General features: G+C 52.5%; 1 protein-coding gene across 7 annotated transcripts in view; it reads left to right on the top strand.

Annotated features, from left to right (window-relative positions):
• The first annotated feature begins 73 nt into the window (after nt 1-73).
• PBRM1 (polybromo 1) overlaps nt 74-14,248 on the top strand; it is a 368,051-nt gene continuing 353,876 nt past the window's right edge. For all 7 annotated transcript variants that reach the window (XM_086939413.1, XM_086939411.1, XM_086939408.1 and 4 more), the window contains exon 1: nt 74-262. The gene's annotated coding sequence lies outside the window, so the exon portion shown is untranslated. The remainder of the gene's footprint in view (nt 263-14,248) is intronic.

Below are 14,248 nucleotides of genomic sequence, written 5' to 3'. Positions count from 1 at the left end.
GCGTTGAGGTCAGGACGTCCATTGTCTGTCCTCTCCGATTGGCTACGCATGGAGGCCACGCCCCCCGCTCGGCCAGGCTGCTGTTGGCTAAGATGGCGCCGTGCTGTGGTTGTGATTAGCGTCCATTGTCTTCTGCTTTCCCCGGAGCTGCCGAGACCGGAGCCGTGTCAGCGCCCCCTCCGGAGCCGTGGCGGCCCCTCCCCCCCCTGGACTGTGGCAGCAGCTGCCCGGCTGGAAGCAGCGGAGCTGGCGGCGGCGCTCGGTGAGTGCGGGGCTCCCCTGGACCGGGAATCATTGGGGGCTCTGGTTACCCCCCCCCCGGCCTGCTGTCATCCCAGGGGCCTGTCAGCAACTACCCTCCGCCCCAGGCAGCAGCGCCCCCTGCTTGTGAGACCCTTCCTGCCTGTGGTCCCTACAGACCCCCATATTAGAGCTGCTGCACCCCCCTATTACAGCTGCTGCACCCCCATTAAAGCTGCTGCACCCCCCCTATTAGAGCTGCTGCACCCCCTATTAGAGCTGCTGCACCCCCCCTATTAGAGCTGCTGCACCCCCCCCTATTAGAGCTGCTGCACCCCCCCCCATTGGAGCTGCTGCACCCCCCCATTGGAGCTGCTGCACCCCCCCCCATTGGAGCTGCTGCACCCCCCCATTGGAGCTGCTGCACCCCCCCCATTGGAGCTGCTGCACCCCCCCCATTGGAGCTGCTGCACCCCCCCCCCATTGGAGCTGCTGCACCCCCCCCCCCCATTGGACCTGCTGCACCCCCCCATTGGACCTGCTGCACCCCCCCATTGGACCTGCTGCACCCTCCCCCATTGGACCTGCTGCACCCTCCCCCATTGGAGCTGCTGCACCCTCCCCCATTGGAGTTGCTGCACCTCCCCCCCATTGGAGCTGCTGCACCTCCCCCCCATTGGAGCTGCTGCACCCCCCCCCCCCCCCATTGGAGCTGCTGCACCCCCCCCCCATTGGAGCTGCTGCACCCCCCCCCATTGGAGCTGCTGCACCCCCCCCCCTTGGAGCTGCTGCACCCCCCCCCTTGGAGCTGCTGCACCCCCCCCCCTTGGAGCTGCTGCACCCCCCCCCCCCTTGGAGCGGCTGCACCCCCCCCTTGGAGCTGCTGCACCCCCCCCTTGGAGCTGCTGTACCCCCCCCCTTGGAGCTGCTGCACCCCCCATTAGAGCTGCTGCACCCCCCCCCCCATTAGAGCTGCTGCACCCCCCTCCGCTAGAGTTGCTGCTGCACCCCATTTGAAAGCGTCTGCTGCACCTCTCATTGGTGTTATGCCTTCTGCAGCACCACATTACCTCTGAGTGTTTCACCCTCTGATTATCGCAGCGCCTTCGCAGTCCCCATCCGTGGGCGAAGTCTGCTGCAACTGTTTCCCATTAGCTCAGGGCCTCCGCACTAACTCCTTCCTTCGAGGGCTGCAGAGAGCACCGTCTGCTTCACCTACTGAAGACTGGGGGCCCACCCAACTGTGGGGGCTGCGGGGGTGTTTGGTATGCCCCTGCTTAGCACTGTCTACTTCACCCCCTTTAGCACTCAACCTATTGGATTCCCTCAAAGAACTCTACCCGCTGCATCTCCATCTGCATTCACTTGCTGGCAGCCCCTTCCTATCCTCCTGGATTGCCATGCCGTGGTCCATATCCGGACATTAGCACAATTAAACACATCCTAAACTGTTATTGGTGTCAGCTATGCCAGCCACCCAATGTAACCTATGATTGTGTTTGCTACGTGAAACATTTAAGACTGAAATGTAATCATTGTATGGGCACTCTCATTGACAATGTCTCATACTCTTGATGTGTATGTGTAAATAACAAAGGCTACCTTGATGTACTTTTTATTCCACATGTAAAGGTTAATGAGGCAGTCACTGGTTTAATGCAAAATGGTGTAAATATGCAGTCTTAAAAAGACAAACCTATTCTCCCAGGGTTTCAAATGAAGTACCCGTTTTTAGGTTTCGCCTGCACTGCGAATGCAAAATCTCTTGTAAATAAAAAAATTAAAACAATCTTAAAAGGGGCTTACAGCCCAGCCATTGCTTACCATTTTTTGGCTTCGTTGTTGCTCTCATTTTCTTTCTTTCTTTCCATTGGTTACTGAATGTGATGTCCTGTTGGTTTTCTGTCTCCCTTCTTGTGTTTGTGTTTTCTCTGGAGCATGGACCAAGTACTGCTTCCTTTTTTCAGCTTTTATCAGCTGCTTTTGTTGCTGGAGCTACTGTTTTTCTTTATAAGCAAGCACTTTCTGCTACTACACTTTTTTCATAGCTGTGCTTCGTCCCACTGTATTCACATATGAATGACCCTTTTTCCATTTTTGATTTGTTTTTTTGACTTTTGTTGCAAGGATATCATCTCATTACGGTCAGAAATCACGATTTAGGAAATAGTGAACCATGTTCGAATTTTGTCGTCGCTTTAGTTTCGGGCTTTGAGTTTACTAATGCATTCTGTGCCAGTGCCTCTGCAAGTGTTTATTTTTTAAAATTTGATTTCTAATGTACTTTATGCCAGTTGCTTTGTCCGAGTGTTTATTTTATTGGAGTGTCTCTGTCATGTTCAGATCTTTGTATGGGCAGGTCTATGCTTTCTGTGTGTGTGTTTATTTTAAACAGCATTTTGTTGCGATGATATTGCACTTGCAGTCAGAAATCGTGACTTTGGAAATGATTGACCATGTTCAAGTTTCTTGGCAGTGGCTCTGTGCGTGTGTTTATTTTGGAATTAGCTGTGTTTCCTCTCACATAGTTCATTTTACCAGCATGTTGTTTCAGATTTAAACTGCACTGCGTGTGAATCCTAGTTCAGAGTTCTTCCAAGAAGAAATAATTCCAGTGATTTTCTTTTTTTTTTTTTTTTTTTTTTTTTTGGTGATTTATACAATATACGCAAATAATTGTGAGTTTAGTCAGTGTGCTCACTTCCATTCAGCTGCTGTGTTTCTTTACCCCACCTCAAACTCTTGCAGAGTTACAAAGTATAAAATTCAAGCCAGAAGAGGGAATTAAGGCTATTATGCCCGCACTGGTGCAGAGTTACAAAGTATCTAGTCTGTAGACTATTTGGCATTTTTGTTTGTACAAACTGGGTTAAGGTTGCAATCTCTATATAAGAACTCCTACATTTTATGCTTCAAATCTTATAAGTTATACGTTCAATACAATGCCATTATCCGCAACACAGACCTCTCAAGAACTCGAGGGGTCGCTCATCAAATCAAACATATCTAGGTATCCAGTATCTTGGCAAATACATACATATCTCAGCCTCCCCTGCCCCCACTCACTTCATATCGTTAAACAAGCGTATGATGACCACAACCGTTCATTGCTACTAGGTGGTTCAGTTAGGACTGCATGTCTGTCTCAGATAGTCTTAGGAGGCAAAGATATTTAGGGCATGTCAGTTCCCGGACTTCTTGTGTACGCAAGGACAGATAAGGGTGCCATTTTTCCCGAAGGAAGCACCCTGGTTGGCTAGCGAAATCTTTTCCATATGTAGGATGTTCCACAGCCTATGAAGCCATCCAGTGCGGGTGCGAGTCTTCGAAGTGCCCCATTGCAGGAGGATATTCTGGATAGCTGCCCCCAGTGCCAAGCCGATCTGTTTCCGTCGCCTGGACTTTAGGGGGTACATTAATGGGTTCAGCAGCCCCAAGATTTTAGAAGCTGGAAATCTTGGCACGGTTGTATTGAGATGGAGGTCTATGTAATAAAGTACTTGTGACCAGTGTGAAATAGCCACGAACAGTCCCACAGTAGATGGACCAAGGTCCCCTGTACCACACGGCTCCACTAGAGTCTGTAAGAAAATGGCTCTATATATACTGGACAAAAGTAAGGCACAGTGTGTATAGAGTCCACAATCCCCAGAGGTATAACAGAGGTTAAAGTCAGGTGTGACCTTACTCTCTAAAGTGGTAGCTTGGTCGAGCAGTAAGGCAGTACCAGAGGACAGTGTAAAGCATTTGTTGTACACACTCAGTCAGCAAAAGGTTTCATACACTCAAGGACTGAACTTCAGGCCAATTGTTTTTATATAAAATGATATAGTTTTATTTTTAGAACCAACAGGTATAAAAATATATACTTTTCTCAATATGAGTGACTTCAGGTAGTTACTTTTCAGAACGGCAAAAAACTTTGTAAGCGCAATAGTTACAGTGGTTGCAATAGGCAACACAATTCTAAACACATTTTAACATTGAGCTCAATGGGTTTTTCAACATAAATGCAGTTGATTACTTTAAGGATTACTTTTCTAACCACAGGACTGGATCCTGGATTCAGTCCCGGGACCTAAGCTAAACAGTTAAGTAAAGCTTTGGTTACAGTTGTGATTTTTAAAGAATATAAATGTATTTTCAAAGTTGACACGTGGAAACTTTTCAGTGAAAAACTTGCAATCTTATCCTATGGAAGGAAATTCAAGTCACAGGTAAAGTAGGTTCTTGTTACTTTTGTAATCCAGTACTGGACTCCTAGGTTCAGCACTGGGTTCTCTACCTAAGACAGGTAAGTAATTACGTTTAGTAGTTCCGATTTTTAAGGAATATTTGTAGTTTGCAAAAATAGACACTTAGAAGAAATTTCACAGAAAAACAGTCAATGGTTTCCTATGGTGGAAAATTCAGGTTACTGGTAAGTGCAGTTATAATTACTTTTCCGGTTCAGTACTGGGCTAAAAGGTACAGTACTGGCTTCTCTCCTGATCACAGGTGAGAAATTCGGAATTCGCTATTCGGCTGATTTTAGATGAATATTTTAAAGTTTCAAAACTCCACACTTAGAAGAAATTTCAAGTGAAACCAGTCAGTGTTAGTCCATGGAAGAAAAGTGAGTTATCGGCTTTTAGGTAAGTAAGACTGGCAGAGTTAAGGTTCTGGGCATAGACTCAGGGGTCTCCCAGGGTCAGGTAGGTACAGTTGGTACACCCTCAGCGGCAATGGGGCAGCCGGGTGCAGAGGTAGGTAGGCCCAATGTTATCCAACGAGAGGCAGGGGGCCTGCGGTTGGCGGCTGCTGGCTAGCAGGCCACGCGCTGTGGAAGCTGGGCTCCTGGTCACTTGCTCAGGGCTAATGGGGAAGTAGTATAGGACAAAGGTTGCACTGCCAGAGGCACTCGGGCGGCTGGGTGAAGGGTGCTTTTGAGCCGTCGGGTGCTCAATGGAGATCTTGGAAAGGTAACAAAGGCTGCAGGTATCAGGCAAAAAGTGTGTGGGGGGGGGGTGGTAGGGGTACTGCAACAGAAACTCACTTTCTTACACCGTCTCCACTTCGAGCTGGGTCGACCGACCATGCAGGGATGAAGTACCCGTACATAACTACTTTTGGTGAGTGTTTCGGTAAGGGCCACATTGCTTGATGTGTGCCTCGCTCTCTAATATGTCTCTTCCCATTCTGTCACTCAGCTTCCTCCCCAGGTCCTTTTCCCATCTGTGCTGGTTGCTTTTTATATGTTTGTTACGTTGGTTCAGGAATGTATATATCTCATAGATAAGTCTTTTATCTGATGTTTTAGTGATCAACCACCTCTCATACTGGGTACAGTGGCGCTGTGAATTAGCCCCGTCATGTGGGTGTAGTATCCAGTGATGGAGTTGCATATAATGGAGGCGTTCGGTTTCAAGGGGACCATAGTCTTTGCACACTTGGGTAGAAGAGATCGCTCCATCCTCATCAACTAAGTTTCCCATTGCGCTACGGTCCGACTGCTGCCATCTCAAGAAAGTCCCAGGCCCTACAGCCTTTACGAAGTCTGGGTTGTCCAGCAGTGAAGTCATGGGTGAGGGAATGGAAGTCCGTCCGCACTGAACACCGGTCCTATGCTACTACCGTCGCCTGCGTGATGGGGGACATGTATAGATTCCGGTGTCTATGCGCTTTCTTTAGAAAGGGAACTTTCCAGAATAACGTGCCCGCCACCGCTCGATCCTGGAACAATCGGTGCTTATCGGATTCAGCCCGACTCCACTCCACCAGGTAACACAGTTGGGCCGCCTGGAAGTTCAACCAGATGTCAACTAGATGTCAGGAATGCCTAAGCCCCCAGCCCTGGGGGGAGAAAGCTCGTGTCCTTCTTCATACGGGGTCCCCCCCCCATACATCAATAACAGGTGTGTGGAATTTAATAAAATATCTACTTGTCCATGGGACAGGTTGTTTTATAAATCTACTTGTCATTTAAAACAATCCACTTGTCCCTTTGGTGCCATGTAGTGCGGCAACACTTTTTGGCAACAGTCTTATTATATGAGAGCTGATATTAACCTATCTGATTATGCCAGGGCCCATCCTATTCTAGGGTTTGAATACTAGCAATGCCCTTGTTTTGTCATCTTTCCACAGATCTACAGACTTGGGCTGGAGGTAGCTTTAAGCAATAGTTTAAGGGTTGGAATGCCCTTTTGAATCGCAAGTTGAGAGAGGGTTCCAGGAGGATGTGAGACTCCGCAATCTGAAAACAGCAGCAAAGCAAGGTTGGAGGACAGAGAAGCAATGAGGAGAGAGGGAAGGATGCAATAGTGAAAGAGTGGGGGCGGGGGGCAGCAAGTATGTTGGATGAGAGCCAGGCAGCTGCCTGTTGACGTGGGCTGGTAGAGCATGTGGAGCTCAGAGTGCCAGGCACAGAGGTTGTGCCGAGGCCCGGGCCAAGGAGGGCCCACGCCACCTCTCTTTTCTCTCGCATGCACTCACATATAAGATTGAAGGACACCTATTATCGCCAGGTGTCTGTCCTTCCACCAGTGACCCGCCATTCTGTGTGCTGCAGAGCGGTGGAGGCGGCAGCGGACCAGCTGCTGTGGGGCAGGAGAGGAGGAGGGCAGGTCTGAACCCGGCTCAGGGCTGGATCACTATGGTCCTTGCACTGTTGAGGTGATCCCAGGAGAAGCTTAGCGAGGAGCGCTGCTTGCAGCCTGCCTCTCCACGGCTGGATTCAGGGAAGTAGTAGGAAGGGCTGTGTACGGGGGGATATCGTGGGTTATATGGGGTTCATGATAGCAGGAGCATGGTATTTTTTAATAAGTGACGTGCCGCTGCGGTAGAGAAGCGACCCTTTCTGAAATACTCCCCACGCCGCATGGCTCCCCCTGGTTGCCCGTGACTGCCTGTGTCTGCCCCTGCTGCTGCTGCCAAGGGTTTGCCGCTGGTGTGCCCTGTTACCTGTCTCTGCTGTTTGTTTCATTTTATTGCTGATTGTTGCCCTGTTTTAATTGTTGGTTGCCCCTCTGTTTGCCGCCCGTTCTGCGCCCTCGCCCTCTGTGCCCCCCGCTCCCCACTTCCTGCCGCTGCTCCCCTGCGGCCCGCCCCCTTTTGCCTTCTGTGCCCCGTGCCAGTCACCCATTGGCCACCCTGCTCCTCCCTCCCACTTGGCCTCTTATGGAGGGGGCCGTGCGGCAGTGAGTGTGACCTGACCTCTGGTCACTCCCCACGCCTCCCCCTGATTGCCCGTGACTGCCCGTGTCTGCCCCTGCTGCTGCCGCCGCCAAGGGTTCGCCGCTGGTGTGCCCTGGTACCTGTCTCTGCTGTTTGTTTCATTTTATTGCTGATTGTTGCCCTGTTTTAATTGTTGGTTGCCCCCCGTTCTGCGCCCTCGCCCTCTGTGCCCCCCCGCTCCCCACTTCCCGCCGCTGCTCCCCTGCGGCCCGCCCCCTTTTGCCTTCTGTCCCCCGTGCCAGTCGCCCATTGGCCACCCTCTCCCGCCTCCCAGCTGCTCCTCCCTCCCACTTGGCCTCTTATGGAGGGCGCCGTGGGGCAGTGAGTGTGACCTGACCTCTGGTCACTCCCCACGCCGCACGGCTTCCCCTGGTTGCCCGTGACTGCCCGTGTTTGCCCCTGCTGCTGCTGCCAAGGGTTCACCGCTGCTGTGCCCTGGTACCGGTCTCTGCTGTTTGTTTAATTTTATTGCTGATTGTTGCCCTGATTTAATTGTTGGTTGCCCCTCTGTTTGCCGCCCGTTCTGCGCCTGCGCCCTCGCCTTCTGTGCCCCGTGTCAGTCGCCTATTGGCCACCCCGCTCCCGCCTGCTCCTCCCTTCCACTTCGCCTCTTATGGAGGGCGCCGAGCGGAAGCGCGAAGCGGACGCGCCAAAGGCAAGCCCGCCTGTGCCTGGACCGCGCCCAGCGCCAGAACCCCTAGACCCCGGGCCCCCCGCAACACCAGACTACACTAAGACTCCAGCACCCTCCACGCACTCAACACCGAACGAGACCACCCCTGCTACTGGGCCACCCCGAAGCACACCCAAGGGCCCTTCGCCTGCCGGAACTGCAGATACAACAGCATCCAGACCTACAAACCACCAGCCAGCGAACCCAACCACCTTCGCTGCATCCTCCTCAACATCCGCTCCGCCCACAAGACCGCACCAACTGAGCTGAAGGGGGAATCGCCATCATCCACAAGGACACCCTCAGAGTCTCAACCAACACCGACGACAACCTCACCGCTGCCGAGAACATGCACTTCCATATTAACACCGACCCCAACACCACCCTTAGAGGAATCCTCGTCTACAGACCACCCGGACCACGACCACAGTTCTGCGACACCATCGCCGACCTTGTCAGCACCCACGCCCTCGCCTCCACAGACTACATCCTCCTCGGGGACCTGAACTTCCACCTCGAGAACAACAACGACGCCAACTCCACCGCCCTGATCGGCAACCTCGCCAACCTCGGACTCAAACAACTCGTAACGTCACCCACCCATGCCACTGGACACACACTGGATCCCATTTTCTCCACAAGCCCCCACGTCTCCTTCAACCACACCACCGAACCCCACTGGACCGACCACAGATGCGTCCACTTCACCTTCAGGAAACCCATCACACACCACCGCACCCAACAGCTACCACGCCGCTGCTGGGGGCAAGGTCACCAAGGACCAACTGACTACCACCCTCGCCCTGAGACCACCCGCCGACCCCCACCAACCCGGACACCGCCGCGACCAACCTCAAACAATGGATCAACGACTGCGCCAACACCGCCGCCCCTCTCAAGACCTCCACAACTAACCACACCAACATGAAAGCCGCCTGGTTCACCGAAGACCTCCGGACCTCCAAGCGCACCCGTCGGAAGCTGGAGAAGAAATGGCTCCGCGACCGAACCCCAGACAGCCACACAGCCCACAAAAACGCCACCCGCAAACACCACCAACTCATCAGGACCGCCAAGAGGACCGCCTTCAAGGACAGACTAGACAACAACGCACACAACACCAAAGAACTCTTCAGCATCGTGAAAGAACTCTCCAACCCTAGCTCCAACACCAACGACATTCCACCATCACAAGACCTGTGCGACTCCCTGGCCACTTTCTTCCACCGCAAGATCATCGACATCCACGACAGCTTCAACTCCAACACCCCCTCACCCACCACCAATTCCACCACCACTGCGACTACCACTCGCACATGCCGCCTGACCACCTGGTCTCACGTCAACGACGAAGACACCATCAAAACCATGAACTCCATCCACTCCAGATCCCCATCCGACCCCTGCCCTCACCACGTCTTCAACAAAGCCAGCACAACCATCGCACCCTACCTCCGGAAAACTATAAACAGCTCCTTCAAGACAGCTACCTTCCCGGAAAGCTGGAAGCACGCCAAAACGCCCTCCTGAAGAAGCCCAAGGCGGACCTCAAGAACTTCCGGCCCATCTCCCTGCTCCCGGCAAAAGTGACGGAGAAGATTGTCAACAAACAGCTAATCCGCTACCTCGAAGACAACAACCCACTGGACCCATCCCAATCAGGCTTCCGCAGCAACCACAGCACCGAGACAGCCCTCATCACCGCCACCGACGACATCAGGATCCTGATGGGCAAAGGAGAAACAGCCGCCCTCATCCTCCTGGACCTATCAGCTGCCTTCGACACGGCCTGCCACCGCACCCTATCAGCACGCCTCCATGACGCCGGAATTCAAGAGAAGCTGGACCACATCCTTCCTCTCCGGCAGAACCCAGAGCGTCCGCCTTCCTCCCTTCCTCTCAAAAACCACTGAGATCATCTGCGGCATTCCACAGGGATCCTCCCTCAGCCCGACGCTGTTCAATATCTACATGGCTCCACTCGCCCACTTAGCACGACAACATAACCTCAGCATCATCTCCTATGCTGACGACACCCAGCTGATCCTATCCCTCACCGAAGACCCCCCCACACCGCCAAAGCCAACCTCCACTGAGGAATGAAAGCCTTCGCCGACTGGATGAAGGACAGCAGACTGAAGCTGAATTCAGACAAAACGGAGGCCCTCATCCTCGAACCCACCCCATCAGCCTGGGACGACTCTTGGTGGCCCATGTCGCTAGGCACACCCCCGGAACCCACCGACCACACACGCAACCTGGGTTTCATGCCTCTCCATGGCAAAGCAAGTCAACGCAGTCTCTGCGTCCTGCTTCAGCACCCTCTGAATGCTCCACGGGATCTTCAAGTGAATCTCTCCAGACACAAGAAAAACAGTCACCCAGGCCCTCATCACCAACAGACTCGACTGCGGAAACGCCCTTTACTCAGGAACAACATCCAAGCTCCTGAGACGACTACAACGAATCCAGAACGCCTCGGCACGACTGATTCTCGACGTCCCCCGACGCAGCCACATCACACCCCACCTGAGTGGCCTGCACTGGCTCCCAGTAAACAAGAGGATCACCTTCAAGCTCCTCATCCACGCACACAGGGCGCTACACAACACTGGACCATCATACCTCAACAACCGACTCAGCTTCCACACCCCCACCCGCAACCTCCGCTCTGCCATCCTCGCCACAGTCCCCCGTTTCCGAAAAACAACCGCCAGCGGCAGATCCTTCTCCTACCTCGCCACCAAGACCTGGAATAACCTCCCTACAAGCCTAAGACAGACCCAGGACCTGCTGGCCTTCAGAAGACTTCTCAAGAGCTGGCTCTTCAATCAGTAGCAGCCCCCTCCCCCCCCCCACCCAGCACCTTGAGACCCTCACAGGTATGTAGCGCGCTTTACAAATGCTTGATTGATTGATCTATTCACGGCAGGGCGGCCGGCTGAAGACAAAGGCGCAGTCTCTTTAAGCATGTAGCGGCCGGAAGAAGTGTAGAATAGGCTTGCTTTTTTTTTTATGGAAGAAGGCCACCCCAGGTGGAGATGCAGCGCCGAAGCTGCAAGTAAAAGATTAAGCACAGCGCTCCTGAAACAGCGTGACTGCGTGTGACATTTCAGTGCACATCACCATCATTTTCGCATTCGGGGGCGTGTTTTTCTTTCTCTCCTCTTACCATTGGCTGGAATGTAAAATTTCAGCCAATGGGAAGAGGAGAGAAAGGACATGAAAAAACAGGCCCCGAATCCCAAAATGACGGGTCTTAAACTGACAGACGCCCCTCTCCTCCAATGGCTGGCCTCCGTTTAGGAAGCCAGCCAATGGAGAAGAGGGGCGGGTTCAAGCCCCACTCTCTAAGACATAAAGTCTCGGAGCGAGACTGCGCAAGCGCAGCCTTCGCTAGGCCGAGACCTAAACATGATCACATAAATTACAGAGAGGTTACAAATTCAATACAGGAGTTATTGGCGACCATGAAAAACAAGATCCACAGAAAAGAGCGGGGGGAAAAAGAAAAAGGCCAGGGAGAGCAGGGAGTCCACGGGAGAGAGTCGGCAGCGGAGAAAGATACGAGACCTAAGTCTGAGTTCTGGCCGGGTAGGTGACGGCCATAGCGGTGTGCCAGAGCCTCTCTTCCCCCAGTGCAATTTCTGAAGCGGTAATGTTATCCTATTAAGGAAAGACATACACCGCACACAGGCACTTCACAGCAACTTACGGGAGCAATATACTGGACTTATGGTAAATATGGGGCAAGGTCCAAGGGAGCACCAACAGGTCACCTCGGGTGGCACTGGGGTGGCCGAGTGCTGAGGTGCTTTTCAGCATCTGGTGCCCAATGTTATCCTAGGGAGAAAAACATGTACTTATAAACAAAAGAGAGACTAAGGGTTATTTATTGGGACAAAGCTCCCAGTCCCCTGAATTGACCATCTTATTCAAACAACACACGTGTAATTATATGTGAGAACTGCAACTTGTTACTGTGAATAAGACGCTAATGTGCACACTCCTAGAATTGCTGAGATTACACAGTAGAAGCACTTTCTGTAACTGTTCAAGTGCACTACATCACATTAATAATGCACACAATATTAATCGTAACTGCAATAATGACCTCTTAAACAGCAGCAGCAATTACCAAAAGAATGAATCCAATGAAAGCCCCAACGTAGTCGATGTTATATATTTATTCCAATTCTGCTACTTCTAACTCCTAAGCAAATTTTAACATTCCAGAAATTAAAAACCTATTGAAGCTCCACAGATGGTTAAAACCCACGTACCTATTTGAATGATACGGCTTGTTTTCGGTATCATAGCAAAGCCTCTTGTTGTGTGAGGCCAGCTGCACTGACAAGTTCAGCAAGCTAAGGCCAAGTGCCATCCTTATCAGTAGTCTTTCATTAGAATTAGTGATACGATTCTGCACAGTCTTTCCCACTTTCACCTAGCGTGAAGATCAACAGGTCACCTCTGAAGGCTCTGGGGCATCCGGGTGCAGAGGTGTGCCATGGGGTCGGGTGTCCCATTCACTTGAACAGGAGAACACTCAGAACGAGGCTGCAAGCGGAGACGGGAGCCATTCCGGTTGAACCCACAGGGGGGCTTGACCTTTGAGATTCTCGGGCACACAGGTACACCCTTGGTCCACTTCTCCTCAGGCTGTGGGGCTCGGTTGCAGTGGTGTCTTTTGGTATTGAATTCTTGTGCAGGAGTCTTTTACGGTTGGAGGGGCCTCCCGAAAGAGGTCCTGTCTGGGCAAACCCAAGAGTGGCCTTTGCTCTTGTGCGTCTGGGGACCCTGTTGGCACCGTCGGCTCCCTTGAACTCGTGCTCTGGGGAGCAGGTGCTTTGAGGCATTGAGGGTAGTGGACAGTCGCAGACTCACTCTCACTCTTGGTTTCTGCTGCAGAGGGGCAAGCTAGTCAGCTGGGCCACTCTCCATGTGGGTCTCACTGACCCTGAAGTTCCTTGACGTGCAGGCCTATCTTCCTTAGCATTAGTGCCCGGTCTGGGCACAAGCCTTAGCTGCTGCAAGGGGTCTTGTACCCCAGGGATTGGTACTGTGTGGCTCCGGTCGATCCTGGTGTCCCCACACTTATGAGGGAGGACGGATCTGACCCGTGGGACCACTGCTACCTCTTCTTGGTGGCTGCTGCATTGTGAGTCCCAGTAGGTGGCAGGTAGATGTACCAGCACTTGCTTCTTTGGTGCCTGCGGCTGCTGGAGGGTAGCTCCTCTACTCCAAGGGAGTACCTTTGGTAATTTATGAAGCACTGGCAGGCCTCTGGGTTTCTTGAGGTCTGCATAGTGGGTGGACAAATCAGTTGCTCTACAAGGGTTGGGTGAAGCAGACAGGTCGGCATGGTTGGTGCCAAGTCAGTCGTGCTCCTCGGTTTTAGGGTCAGCAGTCGTCTTCTTCCACTCCTTTTTTTTGTGTCAAACAAAATCTTAAGTCGTGGTATCAGGGGTCCCCTAGATACTCAATTTAGGGTTGTTAGGGGGGAGTCTGGGGTAGTAGCCAATGGGTTACTTACTCCTGGGGTCACTATGCCATCTATATGACTGCTTCCTGTGGGAAGTGGGCATAGCGCTGCCCCTCAATTCTTAAGTGTGCCAACACAAAGATGGCCACTTCTGAAATGTTGTACCCACAACAGGTTAAGGCCAACTATGGGGGGTGTGAGGAAGAACTCACCGTTGTAGCTCCATGGGCAGTTACGCCTCATAATTCATCAACGGATTACTCGGACACAGAGAGTTCCACTCCCAAATCTGAAACTCCATGCCGTCTTTCAGTGTTCCTACAGAGAGCCAACGATAGTCAGGACCCGGAAGGGGTTGGACATGACCCAGGAGGTACACCGGATGAACCAATGAAAAGGCGAGTTTACAGGGACGAAGGCGCGTCTGGTTGGAAGAGGAAATCAGCGGAGGAGACGCCAGCGGAGGAGACGCCAGCGGAGGAGACGCCAGCGGAGGAGACGCCAGCGGAGGAGACGCCAGCGGAGGAGACGCCAGCGGAGAAGACGCCAGCGGAGAAGACGGAACCTTTGCAACGGAACCAGACCAGCGGAACAAGACTCCGGAACGACGACTGCGCCGAAGAGGAATCGGACGA

The sequence above is a fragment of the Lissotriton vulgaris genome, chromosome 9 (assembly GCF_964263255.1).
Source record: "Lissotriton vulgaris chromosome 9, aLisVul1.2, whole genome shotgun sequence".
NCBI lineage: Eukaryota > Metazoa > Chordata > Amphibia > Caudata > Salamandridae > Lissotriton > Lissotriton vulgaris.
The sequence above is the reverse complement of the archived record's forward strand: the minus strand, read 5'-3'. Positions and strand labels throughout refer to the sequence as shown.